Source organism: Thalassophryne amazonica, unplaced genomic scaffold (assembly GCF_902500255.1).
Source record: "Thalassophryne amazonica unplaced genomic scaffold, fThaAma1.1, whole genome shotgun sequence".
NCBI classification, from domain to species: domain Eukaryota; kingdom Metazoa; phylum Chordata; class Actinopteri; order Batrachoidiformes; family Batrachoididae; genus Thalassophryne; species Thalassophryne amazonica.
The window spans coordinates 326,055-344,700 of NW_022986267.1; the positions used below are offsets into that span (position 1 = coordinate 326,055).

The 18,646-nt window shown below is 40.7% G+C and overlaps 1 long non-coding RNA gene across 1 annotated transcript; it reads left to right on the forward strand.

Annotated features, from left to right (window-relative positions):
* The first annotated feature begins 795 nt into the window (after positions 1-795).
* LOC117505911 lies at positions 796-17,444 on the forward strand. The gene is made up of 2 exons (XR_004559304.1): positions 796-1,120; positions 17,059-17,444. It is a non-coding gene; the product is annotated as an uncharacterized LOC117505911 (long non-coding RNA).
* The last annotated feature ends 1,202 nt before the right edge of the window (positions 17,445-18,646 follow it).

Here is an 18,646-nt window from a genome sequence, read left to right on the forward strand (position 1 = left end):
AGAGTCCCTTTATTCAGAAAGTATCAAATCTTTTCTCTTGTCGCCCTCTGGTGGCAATATTGGCTAAAACCGTTCACATTTTGAATTTAAGGAAAAATAAACAGGTAAATAAATAATAATAATAATTTTTTGCATATGTTCCTCCACACATATATAACAATGTTCATGCGATTTAGAGAAAACGCTGGGAATGTTCTAAAAAACAAACTAATTAGTTTGTTTTTCACAACATTCATGTTTACATAACACAAATGACATGCACCTCAGCGCCACAGTTTTTTTTTAAATATATAAATTAGCTTGTGTCGTAATTAAAACAACCGCTCTTCTGGGATAAAAAAACAAAATCCAAATAACTTTTAAAGATGTTCTTCGCACTCACGATAAAAGTCAATAAATCAATTTGATATCTGTGCACGGTAAAATGATAATTAGCTTATTTCACATAAAACCGTTTCCCTCTTCAATCCATATATCCAAATGTTATGATGATGATGACGATGATGATTATTATCATGGAAATATGATCATTATTATTACTGCTTTGAAAGGTGAAAGGTTTGATTTTTCAGAATCGAACTACAATTTCTTAAACATGAACTTTCGTTTAACAGCTCTGCTGTACGGAAATCACATTTGTATAACTGTGCGCTGCGTCCTTGTCTACGGGTGTATTTTTTTTTAACTTCTTTATAATGTGGATTTAATCTTATACAATATGATATAATTTCACAAATTCATCTTAATATTATCTGCTTTAATTTTGGTTAAACAGACCCTTTGTTCTCTCTGCCGTTGGTCGCTCTTCAGGATTTATTTTTAAAGGCGTAACCGGATGTTGTAATGTTTTGCACTGAGCTTGACACTCGACACCTGCACGCGGAGCAATCGCAAACACCAGCCGACGTCACGTGGAAGGAGCAGGAGGCGCAAGGCTGAGGATCGGAGCTACATCGGTCACACCAAAATTTTCTGGAATAAAACGTACAATTCCAGCCGCACGTAATCCGTGGATTAAATCTCGTTTCAACAAAGATCGGGCCGTTTGAGTCACTTTTGTCAGAGTCACTTCTGCACCGTGACTTGCTTCTGGCTGCAATGCTTCAAGATTTCGCAGCAGGTGTGTAGAACATTTTTAACTCTTTTCTTCTTCTTCTGAAAGTCACAAATAATAAATCCGACCCATCATTTTCGTTCACCACATTCAGGAGCGTTGTGTGGACCCATTTGTGGCACTGACACCATTCTTTTTGAAGTTCTCGCCAACTCTTATGACATTTTGTTGTTGCTTGTTCGATTCACGAAAACACGAGGTTCCTCCCAGTTTTTTTAAACGTGCTGTTTGCGTCCTGAAATTTGATCGCACTGAAATTGAATTCAGATTTCCAATCAGAATGCAACTTTCATTTAATTATTTAAAGGAACATTCACTGTAAAGTGTGCAGCAGCGCTCCCACGCTCGCGATTTCATGTCCATACATTTCGTTATTTTACATAACTAAAAAAATTAAATTCAAAAATATGCAAACATATAATTAACAAAATTTTTTTTTTTTTTTACATACACCAAACAGGAGGAAAATGGACTCTGCAGGCTTAAAAACAAATTGGACTCTTAGAGATTACAGTACATTTTTGTCTAAACACGGTCCTTGCAAATTATATTGTGAACTAAATCTGTCTAATAACACTTTCTTTTTAATCTATCTTCAAATTGTGTATTTTATTAAATGTTCTGCATTCCTGCTTTATGATGTCACAAAGCCCTGGTGGGTATAAAAGACAGAATTCTGATGGACTTTCTTTTCGCATTTACCTAGACGTTCCAGTGGTCCATGTTTTTATACTCAACAAAAATATAAACACAACACTTTTGGTTTTGCTCCCATTTGGTATGAGATGAACTCAAAGATCTAAAACTTTTTCCACATAAACAATATCATCATTTCCCTCAAATATTCTTCACAAACCAGTCTAAATCTGTGATAGTGAGCACTTCTCCTTTGCTGAGATAATCCATCCCACCTCACAGGTGTGCCATATCAAGATGCTGATTAGACACCATGATTAGTGCACAGGTGTGCCTTAGACTGCCCACAATAAAAGGCCACTCTGAAAGGTGCAGTTTTATCACACAGCACAATGCCACAGATGTCGCAAGATTTGAGGGAGCGTGCAGTTGGCATGCTGACAGCAGGAATGTCAACCAGAGCTGTTGCTCGTGTATTGAATGTTCATTTCTCTACCATAAGCCGTCTCCAAAGGCGTTTCAGAGAATTTGGCAGTACATCCAACCAGCCTCACAACCGCAGACCACATGTAACCACACCAGCCCAGGACCTCCACATCCAGCATGTTCACCTCCAAGATCGTCTGAGACCAGCCACTCAGACAGCTGCTGAAACAATCGGTTTGCATAACCAAAGAATTTCTGCACAAACTGTCAGAAACCGTCTCAGGGAAGCTCATCTGCATGCTCGTCATCCTCATCGGGGTCTCGACCTGACTCCAGTTCGTCGTCATAACCGACTTGAGTGGGCAAATGCTCACATTCGCTGGCGTTTGGTACGTTGGAGAGGTGTTCTCTTCACGGATGAATCCCGGTTCACACTGTTCAGGGCAGATGGCAGACAGCGTGTGTGGCGTCGTGTGGGTGAGCGGTTTTCTGATGTCAATGTTGTGGATCGAGTGGCCCATGGTGGTGGTGGGGTTATGGTATGGGCAGGTGTCTGTTATGGACGAAGAACACAGGTGCATTTTATTGATGGCATTTTGAATGCACAGAGATACCGTGAGATCCTGACGCCCATTGTTGTGCCATACATCCAAGAACATCACCTCATGTTGCAGCAGGATAATGCACGGCCCCATTTTGCAAGGATCTGTACACAATTCTTGGAAGCTGAAAATGTCCCAGTTCCTGCATGGCCGGCATACTCACCGGACATGTCACCCATTGAGCATGTTTGGGATGCTGTGGGCCGGCGTATACGACAGCGTGTACCAGTTCCTGCCAATATCCAGCAACTTCGCACAGCCATTGAAGAGGAGTGGACCAACATTCCACAGGCCACAATTGACAACCTGATCAACTCTATGCGAAGGAGATGTGTTGCACTGCATGAGGCAAATTGTGGTCACACCAGATACTGACTGGTATCCCCCCCAATAAAACAAAACTGCACCTTTCAGAGTGGCCTTTTATTGTGGACAGTCTAAGGCACACCTGTGCACTAATCATGGTGTCTAATCAGCATCTTGATATGGCACACCTGTGAGGTGGGATGGATTATCTCAGCAAAGGAGAAGTGCTCACTATCACAGATTTAGACTGGTTTGTGAAGAATATTTGAGGGAAATGATGATATTGTTTATGTGGAAAAAGTTTTAGATCTTTGAGTTAATCTCATACCAAATGGGAGCAAAACCAAAAGTGTTGCGTTTATATTTTTGTTGAGTGTATTTATCTTTAAAATATACAATGTTATGTTGCAGTTGTACCACCGCGGAAATAAGGGTCAGTTACTACTAGGGACACTTTGGCCTTGTGTATGTCTTGGTCTTATTTAATTGAAATCCCTGGATGTTTTGAAATGGTGTGAAACAAATGTATAATTTTTTTTAAAACAAACTCTGTTATTTTGATGAAAACCTGTTTAATTATAAGGCCTGTCCTTTTTGTAAATAGTGTAGTTTTATGCACAGGGTGTACACAAAAATATTTCTTGTTGTCAAATATTTGTCAAAAGTTACATGAATAATTTTACAATTTTGGTATCTACAGTTGCAGAAACACATCAAGGTTTTTTTTTCTCTTTTGCAGATTCTTCTTCAAAATTGTAAAATTATTCATGTAACTTTTGATATTATAAATATTTGACACCAAGGAGTGTTTTTGTGTTCAGCCTGTATTTTTTTGTAACAAGCAAGAAACTGTCACACCCTAGGCTTTTTGAGAGGTGATGCTTCTTACTGTGAGTACTTCACCTGTGCAAGGGGTTGTTGCGCATTTGGCTGCTCCCTTGTTTTCACTCAGGGTGACTACAGCAAATCCGAGGTGATTTGGAATGTTGGTTTTACACCAGATGCCCTTCCTGACTCAACTCCATATTACATGGAGAATGGGCAAGGGTGGGTTTGAACCAAGAATTGGAGCCAGCAGCCAATGGATTGAACATGGTGGAAGGGTTGTTGGATAGAGTGGTTCCATTTAGGACAGAAACAATGAAATATCAAGGCCTCACAGTTCCATAACATTCTATCACTGATTGACAAAGGAATAATTTGCATGAGTTGGTGTCATACAAGTAAGGCACAAGTGTTGCACTCTTTGAGTGTTGATTGCTTGATTCATTTGTTGGCAGCTGATGCTTGTTATTCCTTTACTTAATCATAATGTAGCTGGTTTGAAATGAGCCTGTGAACCTCCACACCACATGGAGGCAAAACGGAGTCATTTTAACATTGTTTTATTTATTTATGGATCATGGGATAATTTCACCGCGTGCACACAGAATCACTTGTTGCCTGTGGGAACTGAGACGTTAATGAATGAGGCGTGCAGTGACTCTTTCAACTTGAGCTGCAAATGTGCGACCCGTGGAAAGGAGAGGAATTAAGCACCAAACGCAGCACCGCAGTCATTCAACAAACGGATTGCACCTGTAGCGGACCGAGCTGGTCTCACATCATCCTGGACAACAACACCAGGGGCTGAAACTCACCAACCTGATGGACAGTCTCTGCCGCTGAAACCGTGATCTGACGGAGGGAACTGTGGCGCAAAGTCCTGAAGTCAGAGAGGAACTTTTTTCAGCCACAACAAGGAATTAAAGTATTTTCAGATGTTGTTTTCTAAACTCAGGAGGCTGTATGTGGATTATTTTTCTTCAGGATCATGTCATTAGGGCTGAAAGGAATGACATAATTTGATTACAAAAAATGTTCAAGGCAAATTCTGTGCCTCGAAGCTTCATTTAACGTTGTAGTACATATGCAAGGCCTGTGTGTGACGCTGTAACGTCCCCAGAAAAACAAATAGAAGAAGACTGGAGCATGCATAAGCCGTTAATTAAATTAGCACAATAGCTACAGCTTTCCAACGTGACACACAGAGTGAAAGAACGCCTTTTAGGAGAAAAACAGTCCACGATAATCATCTGAAATAGCCTCTTGTGCATTTAAAGTGAAGCAGAGTGTTTGTCTGTTTTTTTTTTTTTTTTAAACACTGTTTCGTCCGCTGCCTGCTCTCCGCTCTACATGGGGAGTGGCTATTCCTGCGGCGGCCGGTGGCTGCTTCTCTCTGCCCAGTGTGAACGGCTCAGCACTGCCCTCACAGCTCCGTACCCGGTTACACTGACAAACAGTCTCTGGAAAAAGTCAACTCTTCCTTCTGTGTTTTGCTCAGACTCACACTGAGTATTTCGCTTTTTAATTTTCGCTTTTTTGGGCAACATACAACGCTTCACAAACACTGTAACATAAATAAAACAATAATAATAATAATACTAAAAAAACTGACTGTGAGGCTTGCATGTTTAACCTCCCTCTGAAATGCATTGGCTGAATCACGCAGGGACCTAGTTCACCAACCTTAAAAAAAAACTTAAAATGGTTCAATTTTACAAGTTGGGGAAAACAAGAAACAGCCACATCCCATCGCCATTTCAGCAAAATGTCAAGACATTGGTTGAGCTCCTGACAACGGGAAAGATCCAAAACTTGTAAAGATGTGAAAAAAGAAATGATTACCCAGGAAAACAGAAAAGGATACACTAAATTTGACAATCTCCATGATGACACAGTGACATTGTGCCATTGCTTAGGGAGAGCCCTGGACTGTTGATGTTGTTAACGCAAAAGTACTTTTTATCTGATTACTCAATTAATTGCCAGAATAATTGATAGAATACTCGATTACTAAAATAATCGATAGCTGCAGCCCTACATGTGATGATGAATTCCACAAACAGGTAAGACTTTATTATTTACTCTGTGTGTGAATTTACTCTGCATGAGGACTATGTCCATCAATGGACAGCACTGATGGACATATTTCAACTTATGAAAAATTACATGAAAACCTGTAAACCTGTAATCTGCATAAATTTAACCGTGTCATTGTTTAATCTGCAATGTTCAAAACATGAAAAAAGTAGCGGCTTAATTTTGTAAATTACGGCGCATGTGCGTGAAATTCCCCCATTGAGAGGTTGACATCAAGCTGCTGTAAAGGGGTATCGGGTGTCGTATTATCAGAGAAGTTTTAAGATTACAAGTAAATGAATACAGGATTGGGCCGATACTAGATACTGGTATTGGGATAGGTGCATCCGTAATATAAACTGAGGTGCTTTAAACAGTCAACATATTGGTTCTTTCACATAAATGGGCTCTTTGCTCTCATTTGGCAGTATGGAGTGTGGAGTTTTTGTTTTTCTGTTCATTCAATGCCATTTAAAAAACAAACACGCAAGCAAAACGCCATTTGTGGTGAAGTTAAAGCTCTGTTGTTTAATTTGGCATCATGTTGGTGACATTCTTGCATAAACAAAACCACAATAGCAAAGTCAGACATTTTGATGAGGTAATGCTAATACGAGGTCTGTGAGAAAAGTATCCGACCTTTTTATTTTATGCAAAAAATATATGGATTTGATTCATATGTTTTTACGTCAGCCAAGCTTGAACCTTCGTGCGCATGCGTGAGTTTTTTCACGCCTGTCGGTTGCGTCATTCGCCTGTGGGCAGGCTTTGAGTGAGCACTGGTCCACCCCTCTCGTCGTTTTTTAATTGTGAGGAAATGGCGGAATGATTTGGGCTTTGTTCCATCAGAATTTTTTCAAAAACTGTTAGAGACAGGCAGCTGGAAACCATTCGGAAAATTCACATGGCTTTCGTTGAAAATTTTATGGGCTTCACAGAGATTAACGAGTGTTACTACCGCTTTAAGGACAGCCCACAATGGCGCACGGCAGTGTCAGAGGACAAGTTGGGACATGCCCAGCTCTCCACAATTTCTCTTATACTCACTCGACTGGTAAGCCACTGAAAGCCGAGATAGGCATGTCCCAACTTGTCCTCTGACACTCCAAAACGGAGGTGTTCTTTGTCTCGCTCCATCAGCGGCTCCGTCGTCACGCGCGAAGCCTCCGCGCGGCTTTCCATGACAAAATCTCTTGTTAAAAGTGAAATCTGCCAGAAAATGGCTGATGTCCAGCTCTTGTGATAACCAGAGAAATTGCACACGACGGTCCCGGATCGACACAGCCATCCATTTAGAAATGAAATGGTGGTTTCTGCCTGTCGATCGCAGCTCAGAGCACGGCGCGCCGTGCGCCATTGTGGGCCGTCCTTAAAGAGGTAGTAACACTCGTTAATCTCTGTGAAGCCAATAAAATTTTCACAGAAAGCCATGTGAATTTTCCAAATGGTTTCCAGCTGCCTGTCTCTAACAGTTTCTGAAAAAATTCTGATGGAACAAAGCCCAAATCATTCCGCCATTTCCTTGCAATGAAAAAATGACGAGAGGGGTGGACCAGTGCTCACTGAAAGCCTGCCCACAGGCGAATGACGCAACCGACGGGCATGAAAAAACTCACGCATGCGCACGAAGGTTCAAGCTTGGCTGACGTAAAAACATATGAATCAAATCCATATGGTTTTTGCATAAAATAAAAAGGTCGGATACTTTTCTCACAGACCTCATATATCTTACACTAAGTCAATGTGTAGTAATTATTGTGACAGGCCCAAAAGATCGTTGTCAATAGATCCTTGTCATTTGCTATTTTATTAAATTATAAACATCATAAAAGGGACTTACATTTTGGTGTTCCACTGTTGCTAAAGTCCAAAACAAACTTTAAATAGGAGCCAAAATTGTGTTTCCAAAAAAAAGAAGACTTTGTATAGTTCCACAATCCAGCGAAAAATCACATCTGCTTTTCAGCTTTACAAACTCTGCCATGGTTGTTTTAAAGTTAAGCGCCGTCCCGCTTGTGTGAGCATGCGCAGTGCACGGTGAGCGTGTGTGCGATGCATGGTGAGCATGCGAGTGGTGCACGGTGTGTTTACTTCCAAAAAAAAGGACTGTGTACTTCCTCGGTGCAACGAGAAAAATTATGTCAGAAATTAGTCCAGCTTTTCATTCTAACTTCCTTCTAACAGCTCTTCATGCCTCCAGACAGCTTACAGGGCAGTGGATTTGTTTTGTGTGTGTGTACGTGCGTGTGTGTGCACAGAGTGCAACGGTACCAAACGTATGGAACACGATTTGCACACTAAATGGAACCAAATTGCACTCTAAATGCAATGCAACACAAATGGGACGAATAATCCATGTCACGTAACATACAAAGCACCAGTCAAATGACACAGACCCACTCAGCCATTATATATTAATTAATGATCTCGTATGGTCATGAATAGTTGTCTGAATTTGCATGCCATAGTTTTGCATGATGTTAAGCTTGACAGTGACTTCATATTCAACAAATATTTTAATCTGTATACTGTTTTCTATATACTGTATACTGTTGCTATTCTAATAGTAATTTAAAATAAAACACAACAACCTGTCTGTCCTCTCTGCACCACCTGCTCTTGCTCTACAGAGAATGGACTATGTAATGCCTTCATTAACTGATGAAGACCAAAGTGGTTTTCTGAAAAAATAGACAAACTCACGATAATGTTAGGAGAGCCTTGCATATCATCAAACAGAATAATAAGGGGGAAAACAGTTCAATTATTCTTAGCCTGGATGCAGAAAAAGCTTATGATTTGGTATGTTGGGATTTTCTCTATTTACCAATGAAAAGATTTGGCTTTTGCAATGTCTTTATAAAGTGTATCCAGATTCTTTACTCCTTTCCTACTGCCAGAATTAAAATTAATGGTAGTCTCTCCAACCCTATAACCTTAGAACATGGCTGTAGACAGGGGTGCCCAGCAAGCCCAAATCACTTTTATTTGTTTATCAAACCCCTAGCCCAAGCTATACATCAGGAAACTGCATTAAGGGGTATTCTAATAAGTGAGGAGGAATATAAAGTATGTTTATATGCAGACAATATTCTAATTACAATCACAGACCCTGATTCAGGTTTACCAGTGTTAATGAGAATGTTAGAAACATATGGCTTATATTCAGGGTATGCTCTCAATGTTAATAAAACACAAGTCATAACATCTAACTTCCATCCAGAACAAGTGCTAATCTTCTTTTGGCTGCTCCTATTAGGGTGGCCACAGCAGATCAATCGTTTCCATCTCACCCTGTCCTCTGAATCCTCCTTTGTCACACCAACCACCTGCATGTCCTCCCTCAGCACATCCATAAACCTCCTCTTTGGCCTCCCTCTTCTCCTCCTGCCTGGTGGCTACATCCTCAGCATCCTTCTCCCTATATATCCTGGGCCCCTCCTCTGCACATGTCCAAACCATCTCAGTCTTGCCTCTCTGACTTTGTTCCAAACTGTCCCACCTGAGCTGTCCCTCTGATATGTTCAATCCCAATCCTGTCTATTTTCATCACTCCCAAAGAGAATCGTAACATCTTCAGCTCTGCCACCTCCAGACCTGCTTCCTGACTTTTTGTTGGTGCCACTGTTTCGCCGTACAACATAGCTGGTCTCACTACTGTCTTGTAAATTTTCCCCTTCACTCTTGCAGACATTCCTCGATCACAAATCAATCCTGCCACCTGTCTCCACCCACTCCACCCTGCCTGCACTCTCTTCTTCACCTCTTTACCACATGCTCCATTACTTTGGACAGTTGACTCCAAGTATTTAAACTCATCTACTTCCACACTTCTACTCCTTATAACCACACTATTCCACTTGGCTGCCTCTAATTCACACAAATGTACTCAGTCTTGCTACTACTGACTTCCATTCCCCTTCTCTCATATCTCCACCTTTCCAGGCTAGACTCAACCTCCTCTCTACTTTCACTACAGATCACAGTGTCGTCTGCAAACATCATAGTCCATGGAGACTCCTGTCTGATCTCATCGGTCACCCTGTCCATCACCATTGCAAACAAGAAAGGACACAGAGCTGATCCTTGGTGTGATCCAACTTATACCTTGAATGAGTCTGTCATTCCTACTGCACATCTCACTGCCATCAGACTATTCTTGTACATGTCCTGCGCTATCCTCACATATTTCTCTGCCACTCCAGCCTTCCTCATACAATACCATAACTCTTCTCTTGGCACCCTGCCATAAGCTTTCTCTAAATCCACAAACACATAATGCAACTCCTTTTGGCTTTCTCTTTACTTCTCCATCAGTATTCTCCAAATAAAAATGTAATTAGAATTTAACCAGTATTAAATACTTGGAGGACTATATATACCTAAAGATTTGTCACAAATATAGGATGTTAACTGTAGACGTATTATTGATAAAGAAATATACAGTGACCTTAGTACCTGGAGCCTGCTCCCTCTTGACTTTGGCAAAAGAATACAGACAACCATAATGAATATTCTTTCTAAATTATTGTACCCTTTTCTTGCTTTGCCTGTACCCATTCCTGAGAAGCAGTTTAGGCAATGGAACAAACATATTTCAAGATCCATCTGGCTTAATAAAAGACCAAGAGTAAGGTTTTCTACTTTGCAATTGCTGAAGGAGAGAGGGGGCTTGGCTCTACACTCCTTAAGGGATTACTATATTTAACTTAGATCTTTGGTTTGTTGGTGTAACCCATTGTATTGTGCTGAATGGAAAAGCATTGAGATGACTCTCAGATACACCAATCCAATCTAGGCTTGGCCATGCAGCCAGTAAAGAAGGAACATTTCATAACAACCAGCCAGTGGATTAATCTGATATTGAAAACTTGGAAGGAATTGGAGGGGTAGTTGCAACTTCAGGAGGAGATAAAATTTTGTGGTGGCCAGTGTATGACCCTGATTTCTTCCCTGCCTCTCAAGACATTAGATTTAGACAGTGGGTATTTCACGGTCTTACTGCTACATGTCCGGTTATTGAAAAGTCTAAACCTATGGCTTTTGATACTTTATATAAGACCTATGGTCTGGAGAAACAATATTTTTTTTCAGGTACTTACAACTGCGTGACTACATTGGTTACAGAATTAACACTTGCACCATTACAGATTTTTCAGTTGTTACCATTTTCATTAATGCTTATAATTCTAGAAGTAACAAAGCTCTTATAAGTAAACTGTATCAATGTTTGATCAGTCTTAAAAAGGATTCAACAAACTGCGTAAACAAAAATAGGACAAAGAAATCAGCATTGTGGTTACAGAGGATATGTGTAGAAGGGTCTAGGAAACACAGTTTACATCAGCTAACTCCAGCATGTGGTGGGACTAGGGTTGGGTATCGAGAACCAGCTCTTTTTGGGTAGTGTTAAGAAATGATTCGATCCACCGATATCGGTAGTCTTTTTGCTTAATGACTCCCTTATTGGTCCTTCAGAGTGGCCAATGTTTTTGAGGGTGTTTATCAGGAAAATGATCATTTCTCTACATTGATTACAGACCCTGCAGCGGCTCTGTAATGAACCACTCCTGCAGCGCGACTCCACTTTGAAGCATGAACCATGAAGCAGTGCTTCGATCTGCTGGCTCGTTGGTTCTTTGATTTGCTGCTCTTCAGAAGCGGCAAGTCTGCTTCTTAACCCCTCTCAAAGCCATTAAAATATGTCAATTGTGAGTGACTTTTGTGTGGATTAAAGTCACTCACTGGGACTCTTGTCTTGTTGCAGTCAAGTCAAATGTGAATCGTCCTCCGTTCCATTGGTACAGCTCCAAACGCTGCGCGGCTCTCTGCCGAGACAGAGTCCGGTCAGAATTAATAACTTCAAAACGAAAAATGACACCTCTTTCCAAACGCTGTAATACAGACAATAAACTACAATCGACTAAAACGTTTTTTTCCTCCCAAAATGAGATGACCAATTTCATATTTATTTACTTTAAGACTCAATAAAATGTTGTTGACATAGAAAACCTGTAAATCCTACTTTTAGTACACAGAAAATTCACAAGAGGTATCAATAAGGGAATCGATAAGGAATCAGATTGATAAGCGGAATCGATAATGGTATTGATATTGATAAAGTCTTATTAATACCCATCCCTAGGTGGGACGTTAGTTGGAAAAACATCCGCTTCTTCATAACACCTAAACAAAAGTCTACATTCAGTGCTACTTCTGCAGTGTGGTGGAGAAACTGTGGGGAAGTCATGGCAGATCACGGACACATATTCTGGTCCTGTCCATCCATACAGACTTTCTGGACAGAAATAACAAAAATAATCCCAAAAACACTGGGCTTTAACATCAGCTCTTCATTTACATCAGTGTATCTTGGATATTTCCTGGGCGAACTAACTACTGATGATGTATTTCTCCTGAAAATTCTTCTGGTATCTGCAAAAAAGGCCACAACAAAATGCTAGCTATATAAAGACCCTCCCACCATGAGCCTCTTCACCTCCATAGTGGAAAACATTAAACTGATGGAACGTATGACTTTTACTCTGCGACTGCAGGGGGAATTGGGACGTTGGAAAAAAACGGCTGGACTTTACAAACAGTGAGAGTACTGATTAAACCTCATAGAACATGTGGAATGGTTGTGATATTGATGTATGTATGTTAATTTGTCATCCCTTGACCTCATAAGGCCCCATTTAAAAATAAAAACAAAAAACAAAACATTAGTTTATCATCCCCACCCGCATGCCGAAATTGGCTCGCATCAATTTTTTTATTTATTTATACCACATTTAATTGACAGCGGTACATCTGGTGCAAGAACTGGCACATTTGCTAGGTGGCGAGTATGCTTTGGCCAAAGATGGCCGAAGTTTACCGAGCTGGGCGACAAGATTTTTTTTATTGTAGGATATGTCAGGTATATTACAAGATGAAGTTTCATTTCCAAACTTCAAAATTTCACTGTATTGTTTGTTCTCTGTTTCTAAGAAAAATAGAAAAAAATGAATAAAAATTCGCCCGCCCTCATCAGTTCTTTCTGATGTCAGGGCCCCTTCACACAGGTTGCTGTATGTGAAACGGACCATCAGATCACGCAGCAGGCTATCTGAATGTCACGCATGTCCGGCCCGACACACATGCCCAACAGAACACGTGCACCGCAGGACTATGACAATATGACAAGCCAATAGTGCCACAAATACGCCATTTTCAGTCATGTATCACCAAAAATACGCCGTAACAAACACCGCTTTGTCAGTTATTATGGCGCTTCTTTATTTTCTTTTTTTAAAATACATTTATCTCCTTATTGATTTTAGGCATTTTACGCTCCAGTTATAAGACAGTGATTGTAGCACAGTGGTAAAGTTCCCGTCAAGTAATCTGAGCTTTTGTAAATTGCAGGTTTGAATCCCGCGAATGGCATTTATTTTTTTTTATTTAACCAGGGTTATTTAACCACAGGGTTCTGTATTGCATCCCCTTTTATTTATTATTGATATCAACCCAGTGATATTCACTAATTATACAGCTAGTTTTATTTTATTTTTCTTCACATGAGCAGCGCGATGTGGTGCAACAGGTGCTCGCACTGTGTTCATACATGTGGATGAGCGTGCATGAAACCGTCGCCGATGTGTCGTCCATACCTCTGCGATCGTACGTCCCTCACGACAGCAGGTGGATGGTTTGTGGTTCCCCATTTTGTATTTGGTTCCCTGATTTTATTCTGGTTTCCTCGTCTTTCGTGTTATGAGTGAAGGGGCCCTCAAGGATGATAAACTAATGTTTTTTTATGGGTTCTAATGTTGTTGTTTTATTGTTCAAATTGCTTATAAACAAAAAAGATAAAAAAGGTTGCATATGTGAGTATTTTGGTTGCAGCCCTGGATTGACAGTGACTTGAGCACCAATTGTACAGCATCTTCCATTTCAGTAGACTGAGCAAACACAGTTGACTCTGTCAAGCAGCAGAATGGTTCCCAGTATGTGTTCTTCCCTGCAATTGCTAATTTATTCACCAAATTATTTCAATTCTTTAGAATAGTTTCTGAGATGTTTATTTTTAAGACTTTATACTCCACATATAACCCAGCACTGACAAGTTTATCTAACACAACACTTTTTATTAGTTTCACATACAATTAGGGCTTCAGATGTAACTACTACTTAAGTGTTTTATGAGGGTGTGATTATGTTCATTCATTCTAAAACTGTGGTTTCGAGTAGTATAGCCTAAATTATAGCGTCAGTTTTTATTACACTTACTGTTTGTTCTGCAAATTTATGTTGACAGTTGTAATTTGTGCCATTAACGTTGAGTAAGAACACTGAAACGACACATCATGGTCTCATCCATGACACAGTTGTACACAATAAAAGCACATGTAAAACTACTTCAGTAGGTAAATTCATTAGTAGGTCATTCAAAGATTCACTGATGTTTCTTACCAGTTATATGCGGCTGACATCCAGCTTTACTGCTCCTTTAAGCCGTCTGAGATTAAGAAGCTCGATTCCTTCCTCCATTGTTTAGTGGAAATAAAACAATGGCTAAGGAATAACTTTCTTCAGCTCAGTGCAGACAAAACAGAGACATTGGTTATTGCCCCTGATGCCCATATTCCAGGTATTCAACAGTACTTGCTTGACCTGGGCCAGTCTGCAAAATCAAGTCTTCTGGGTGTCATCTTTGACAGAGATATGTCTTTAGTACAGCACTGTAAACAGCTGACGAGGAACTGCTTCTTTCAACTAAGAAACATCTCTAAGCTCAGGAAAATGGTGTCACAAAATGATTTAGAGCTTATTATTCATGCTTTTGTGTCAACACGTTTAGACTATTGTAAAAGTTTGTTTTCATGTCTAAATAAGAAGGAGTTGCGTCGACTGCAGTTGGTACAGAACTCTGCAGCAAGAATTCTGACACAAGCCAACAGGAGGACTCACATTTCCCCAATTTTAAAGGAGCTTCATTGGCTGCCAGTGTCCTACAGGATCAATTTTAAAGTTTTGGTTTTAACCTTTAGAGCTCTACATAGTCAGGCGCCTTCCTATATCTGTGACCTCATCCAGCCTTATGCCCCTGCCAGGGCATTGAGGTCTGTGGATCAAAATTTGTTGATGGTTCCACGCACCCGTTTTTCAACCAGAGGAGAGCGATCCTTCCAGGCTGCTGCTCCCAGGCTTTGGAATGGTCTCCCACTCTCTCTGCGCTCACTGGACTCTGTTGACACTTTTAAAAGCCAACTTAAGACCTTTTTTACACAAGCTTTTGCTTAGGTTTTGGGCTGCTATGCTATGTTTTTAAATGTCTTGGCCACTGTGTGGTGTATTGTGCTTTTTATGTTGTGAAGCACCTTGTGGCTCTTGTCTGTGAAAGGTGCTATACAAATAAATCTTACTTACTTACTTAAATGCATTTAGACCACTTTTAAACTCTTGTTTTTTAATCAATATGAAGGGGATTAAGAATGTTTTGCATTTAAATTGTGGCAAATATCTTGGTTTTCTGAGAATAATAGACAAGTCATAGACCATGTAAATAGCAAAGGTGGTGGTGAAGGGGTTAGTGCATTTGGTTTCAGTGGAGAAGGTTCCAGGTTCAAACCCCAACCCTACCGGTTTCTCCATGTAATGTGGAATTTCATCAGGAAGGGCATCCGGGATAAAACCTGTGCCAATTCAACACGCAAATCCGAGTGAAATCAAGGGAACAGCTGAAGGGACTTACTTACAGTGACCATGTAAATGTTAAAAGCATGTAGTGTTGCGCTGAGGTAAGATAAGATCATCTTTATTTATCCTGAAGGAAGTTATTTCACCAGAGTACAGAAACAGTAAACTGAACAATGTTGTTTATAAAAGAAGTACAACAGATTTACTCTGAATAACTGAATAATGCTGAATAACTCTGTTCATTATGTATTCATCCTACAGAAGGGGGAGGAATTATAGAGTCTGAATGCCACAGGTAGGAAAGACCTCCTGTGGCATTCTGTGGTGCACCTCGGTGAACTCATTCAATGGCTGAAATAGCTCTGATAGGATGTCAGTGTGGCATGCAGGGGGTGGGAGGTGTAGTCCAGGATGCTGAGCAGCTTCCTCAGCATCCTCCTTTCTGACACCTCCACCACAGACTCCAGTTCCACCCGCAGGACAGAGCCAGCTCTCCTGATGAGCTTGTTGAGTCTGTAGGAAGTATTATAACCAGTAACTTCAAATTTATTGCAGCACCCCCCACACTCACACACAGGTACGCACTTTCAAACTTCCTGGCCCCTTTGCAGAGTTGCTGGCTGATTTCCAGCTTTACTGGTCAGTTTCTAGATTTTGCTGGCTAACTGTTTGAAACTTGATTGGAAAATTTCCTCACCTTGTTGCCTGCTGCTCTATTCCTGCACTAATACAAAATGGTGCCAAAAACTGTGTTGTAAAATAATAATAATAATTCTAATAAATAAGACCACCCGTGTCCATTTTCCATGTAATATGGAGTTGCATGTGGAAGGGCATGTGACGAATCAACATGCAGGTCCATCTTAGACCTGCTGCGGTGACAAAAAAGGGAGAAGCCGAAGGAACTTACTGACTTACTGTTGTCATTGTGGGATGAATTCCACCAGGAACAGACATGTTCTAAAAAATTACAAACCTTAAGTCTTGAAAATGCAAATGTTAGATATTGTGCTTGCCCTGTGAAGCCGAGCCAGTGGGAATGTTGAGCTCTGGACATGAACATTTTGGACTATCATAGAACAAACCTACTTAAATTTCTAAGGCATTTGATGTCTTTACTGGAACACTGCACCAGTGAAGTAGGAAGTTTGGTGAGCCACACTATCAATAAAACAACAAGGGGAAAAAAAACCCTTTAAGTTTGTGTTAATGTCGACTCTTGATCTAGTTTCACTGGAGTCTTGACGTCTTGCGCACAATCTCATGCACAGCGATGTGTCATAGCTGTGAATCAATAACCAGCAATCTCATTGTAATTAGATGGTTTGTCAGGATTAAATGTCTTTTCTCTCTCTCTCTCTGTCTCTCTCTCTTTTTCTAACTGGTCAGGAACCCGCATTCCTGCTGTGGTGAGGTATTTGGTGTGAGAACAGATTTGGACTACCTGCTGCCAAGCACCAGGCCTGCTGGCTGTTACAACAGGAAGCCATGCTGGCTGCCATGCTGCGCCAGAGCTCTGGCGGAGGAGGTGGAAGTGTCGGTGCTGGGGGAAACAAACTGTCTCTGGGTTTCTCTCGATTCTCCACCCCCGGTTTAGGTTCAGGGGGTCCTGTCAGTGTGGGCCCTCCTCTGCCTGCAAGGACTACCAAGAGTGGCTTGGTGGACTCTGACAGCCAAAACCCGCCTGCCTCAGACCCAAACTACATCATTCAGCTCGTCAGTGATGTGCGAAAATTTGCCAATGTGCTTCTTCAACTCAAAGATGTTTTCAACTCAAAAGGTACGTTTGGAGATTGTGTACACTCCTGTATAAGATCAATAAACATGGTAAGCTTGGATGAAAGAGGCATTTCTGGACATTTTAGAAGTTCCTTTGTTTAAACTAAAAGGCAGTGTGGTGGACAAGTGGTTAATGCGGTTTTTTTGGGGGGGTTTTTTTATAGCACAAGGTAGGCCTGTACGGTTTAGGCGGTTTATCTGCCACACAGTATAATTTTGGCTGACGGTAGTGATTTGGACTCCACCAACTAATTGCATTAACGGCCGCTTAATTTTTCGATCCAGGAAAACTCCTCTGTGAAGCGGCTGTGTGTGTGTGTGAACCTGGTTGCTGCGGCAGAGATGTGTCTTCTGACATGAGGCGACTCTCACTGCTGTTCATGTATGTTTGTGAGACGCCTATTCTGTCGCTGATATTTGCAAAGCCGTTGTTTATTTATTTCAGCCGACACACTGGGGGAAGACAGAGACTGTTGCGACCTGAATCAAACATTTGAGAAAGCGCCACATTTAATAATGCAATGATTTTTTTTAACCGGAGCAGAAAGACAAAATCAGTCAGGTAATGTCAGTTTACCCAGACTGACTTCAAATGTGAGTAAATTAAGTATTTTTTATAAAATGCTTTGGTGGTTTCGTGTTGAGTTTTATAAATCAGGAAGTGACCATCTGAAAGCGCTTCATGTATTCAGAGTGGGTGTGCCATCTAGTGTTCAAGAGATGAAACTTCAGCCACTGACCATAAATTTAATTCTTTCACCAAAATATCAAATCTAGGCTTATATTGTTGATGTACTTTCCGGCAAATTGTACCAGTAGTTTTGAGATCTGCACAATAAATGTTTTCAAAATTACATTTTATCTGTTTTTATTTACCGTATTTTCTGCACCATAAGGCGCACTGGATTATAAAGCGCGCCCTCAGTTAGCGGGTACTTAACCCTTACAAAAGGCGCACCGGATTATAAGGCACGGCCTCAATTAGCAGGTACTTAATCCTTACAAAAGGCGCACACTAAAACATATAGCCTACAAAAAAAAAAAAAAGGTCACGGAAGCAAAACGGTGAGTTTATTTGAACTTTTTAACAAATTTGAACTACCGGTATTTAACAATATGGTACTCAAATTATTTTTTATTATGGTTCTGTCACAAATCCATTGAAGTCTTCATCTTCTGTGTCTGAATTGAACAGCTG